Source organism: Marmota monax, unplaced genomic scaffold (genome assembly GCF_021218885.2).
Source record: "Marmota monax isolate L192 unplaced genomic scaffold, Marmota_monax_Labrador192_F-V1.1 WCK01_AAM20220418_F8-fsc01132, whole genome shotgun sequence".
Lineage (NCBI taxonomy): Eukaryota > Metazoa > Chordata > Mammalia > Rodentia > Sciuridae > Marmota > Marmota monax.
Window position 1 is genome coordinate 8,257 of NW_026694238.1, and position 4,128 is coordinate 12,384.

A 4,128-nucleotide genomic window follows, 5' to 3' on the forward strand; every position below is an offset into this window, starting at 1 on the left:
CAGATCATCTGAAGCATGTATATCCTGAATTCTTTATCTGACATTCCATCTGCTGCAGCTATTACCTCTTCTAACGTTGAGTTGACCTGCAATGCTTGTGGTCCTTTCTTTCCTTGTCTCTTCATACTGTTCGCGTTCCTTTCTACTTGGTGAAACTGTTGTGCTATTGAATTTTCCCCCTATAAATTTATATTGGTCTTGTATAGTTGCAAAGTCTCCCTCGCAGGCGCGGGTGGCGGCTCTGTCCCTCTGCGGGCCGCTAGGCTTGTTCTGTCAGTGGTCACAGTTCTGTCTACTTTGCAGGCGCAGGCAGCGGCACTGCCCCTCTGAAAGCCTCTGGGGCTGTACTGCCAGTGGGTCGCAGGTGTGCCTACCTTGCAGGCGCGGGGGGGGGCGGCTCTACCCTTCCTCAGGCCACTGGGCCTGTTCTGTCTCTCGGTTGCAGGTCTGGCCTGTTCTGATGGTGGTCACAGTTCCGTCTACCTTGCAGGCGCTGGGGGGAGGGGGCGGCTCTGCCTCTCAGCAGGCCGCTGGGCCTGTTCTGTGGGTGGTCACAGTTCCCTCTACCTTGCCGGCGCAGGGGGAGGGGGCGGCTCTGCCTCTCAGCAGGACGCTGCTCCTCTTCTGCCGGTGGGTCGCAGGCCCACCTACCTTGCAGGAGTGATTGGAAGCTCTGTCCCGCCGCGGGCCACTGGGCCTTTTCTGTCCGTGGTCACAGTTCTACCTACCTGGCAGGCGCGGGGGGTGGGGGGTGGCTCTGCCCCTCAGCAGGCCGCTGGGCCTGCTCTGTGCGTGGTCACAGTTCCCTCTACCTGGCCGGTGCAGGGGGAGGGGGCGGCTCTGCCTCTCAGCAGGTCGCTGCTCCTCTTCTGCCAGTGGGTCGCAGGCCCGCCTACCTTGCAGGAGTGATTGGAAGCTCTGTCCCGCCGCGGGCCACTGGGCCTTTTCTGTCCGTGGTCACAGTTCCCCTACCTGGCAGGCGCGGGGGGTGGGGGCCAGCTCTGCCCCTCAGCAGGCCGCTGGGCCTGCTCTGTGCGTGGTCACAGTTCCCTCTACCTGGCCGGTGCAGGGGGAGGGGGCGGCTCTGCCTCTCAGCAGGTCGCTGCTCCTCTTCTGCCAGTGGGTCGCAGGCCCGCCTACCTTGCAGGAGTGATTGGAAGCTCTGTCCCGCCGCGGGCCACTGGGCCTTTTCTGTCCGTGGTCACAGTTCCCTACCTGGCAGGCGCGGGGGGTGGGGGGTGGCTCTGCCCCTCAGCAGGCCGCTGGGCCTGCTCTGTGCGTGGTCACAGTTCCCTCTACCTTGCCGGTGCAGGGGGAGGGGGCAGCTCTGCCTCTCAGCAGGTCGCTGCTCCTCTTCTGCCAGTGGGTCGCAGGCCCGCCTACCTTGCAGGAGTGATTGGAAGCTCTGTCCCGCCGCGGGCCACTGGGCCTTTTCTGTCCGTGGTCACAGTTCCCCTACCTGGCAGGCGCGGGGGGTGGGGGCCAGCTCTGCCCCTCAGCAGGCCGCTGGGCCTGCTCTGTGCGTGGTCACAGTTCCCTCTACCTGGCCGGTGCAGGGGGAGGGGGCGGCTCTGCCTCTCAGCAGGTCGCTGCTCCTCTTCTGCCAGTGGGTCGCAGGCCCGCCTACCTTGCAGGAGTGATTGGAAGCTCTGTCCCGCCGCGGGCCACTGGGCCTTTTCTGTCGGTGGTCACAGTTCCCCTACCTGGCAGGCGCCTCTCCATTTTTTTTGGTGCAGGGAGTAGTTAAGAAGATCCTGAAGAAGGTTTGGGTCTAACGAGCCTTCTGGAGGCCAATGATTGTCATTATCTAATGGATATGTGGGACAATCTTGGGTACAGAATCTAATGAGAATTTTGGGTTTGAGATCTGGGGAGAGAGACAGAGTAGCCAAATTCTTAAGGAGACACTGATGCCCGGTAGCGAAGTGGACCCTCTGGCGACCCGCTTCCCTTTGAGGTGTGAGGCTTTGGGTCTACAAAGAGAGGCTCCCTGGTGTCTTCCTCCTTTGCAGAGCCGTGCACCACGGTAGCTGCGCCCCCCTCCCAGCCCACAGGCCCCGGGCTGCTCGCCCCAAGCGCCCTGCCCCGCCCGGAGTTGTGCGCGCTCTCCGCCTGGGGGAGCCGCTTGCCTTGACATGGCCCTGTGGGCCCGGCTGGCCGGGAGCGAGTGCCCTGCTTGGCCAAGAGCCCTGCGCCCCGCTGGAGCTCTGTTCAGCCCGGAGCTGAACTTTTGGCTCTGGCAGTGCCCCCGCCCGGTGGAGACGCGTGCCCCTCCCGCTGGAGCTGTGTTCATTCCAGGGCTGAACTTCCTGCCAGGGGCTGCACTCTGCTGGGGCTCTGCTCTCTCCTTCCTTCTTTAAACTTCTTGTTCTGGTGGGAAATTTTCCTGGCACCAGGTGACTCACGGTCTCTACCCTACAGGTTCACACAGACTGCACTTTGTCGGTGACGACCGAGCTGTGCCCTCTGTGCCTACTCGAAGTGGACTGGTCACTTTGGGGACGCCCATGTGACCCTCCATCTGCTCTACGCTTCCAAAAAGCTCCTACAGCCCCGGTTAATTACTTTTCTCTCTTTGCTGTCCCTTCCTCCACTCTTTAACCATGGGTGCCTCCTCCTCTGTACCTGAAGGCTCACCACTCAAGTGTCTGGGAAAACATATTCCATTAACCCCCAAAATACACAGAAACAATATCACCTATCTGGAATTGTGTAGGCAACATTTATAACTTTTTATAAAGTTTATTAAATATAGGAATAGTATGTGGTTTCTACATTCTTTTTGAGATTTATTTTAAACCAGTCCACTTTCTGGTTTTTTTTTTTTTTTTTTGCATTTGTACATCCTGTTAAATCATTATGTTTAAAATGTTTCCAGTATACCAATAAACTTTTCTACATAAAAAACATAGTAAGAAACATAATACTGCTATGATTTTTTAACTTTAAATGTTTACAACCTCTATTTATTTATTTATTTATTTATTTGTTGTATGTGGACACAATCCATGTATGTATGTATGTATGTATGTATTTTGCTGAGGATCGAACCCCCTGCCTCACACATTCTAGGCAGTCACTCTACCACTGAGTCACAACCCCCAGCCTCATAATATGATTTTTATGATTAAGGTTTTAAGAATTACTGTTTTTTTAAAAGTACTATCAGGAGCAACAAATTTCAATAGAAAATGCAAAGAAAGAGCAACACACAATGTGAAGACTAACTCAAGAATACATTAATGAATTATTTTATTGGTTGATTGCTATCTCCTTTAGGTGTTGTGATTTACCTTTTTCTTATGGAGTAGAATGATAAATAAATAAATAAAGTAACATAATTAAGTGCCACCATTAAGGGAGTTCTGACTAATGCAGGAACAACTATACAAACTTCAGAAATAAAAGAATCAGTGGGAATGGTGGTGCACGCCTGCAATCCTAGCAGCTTCAGAGGCTGAGGAAAGAGGATTGCAAGTTCAAAGCCAGCCTCAGTAACTCTGTGAGGCCCTAAACAACTTAGCCCTCTGCAACTTAGTGAGACCCTGTCTCAAAATAAAAAAATTTAAAAGGGATGTTGGGGCTGGGGTTGTGACTCAGTGGGAGAGTGCTTGCCTAGCATGTGTGAGGCACTGGGTTCGATCCTCAGCATCATATAAAAAAATAAATAAAATAAAGGTATTATATACAACTAAAAAATAAATATTAAAAAAAGAAGGACTGGGGATGTGGTACAGAGGATAATAGCTCCTGGATTCAATCTTTGGTACCTAAATAAATAAGTAAGTAAATAAAAGAATCACATAACTACTCATGATCCAGAGAGTGATCAATAAATTTCAAATCATTTTGCTCTAATTCTGCTCACTAAAATTTTCAACATTGCTAAATCATAATGCTGAAATTTGTACAAAGTGGAATTATCTTATGAAAATTGCTCCAAAAACTGTTCACCTTTTTCTAAGTTCTATTCCTGTAATAGAATTGACAAAATTGATTAATTTTAATTTTATCCTCTCTGAGTTTTCTTACCTAAAGGGTAAATTACCTGAACTAAGATAATCCCTAAAAGTTTCTAATTTTAGATAATGGTGAAGATACCAATAAGAATCAGATAAAACAAATAAA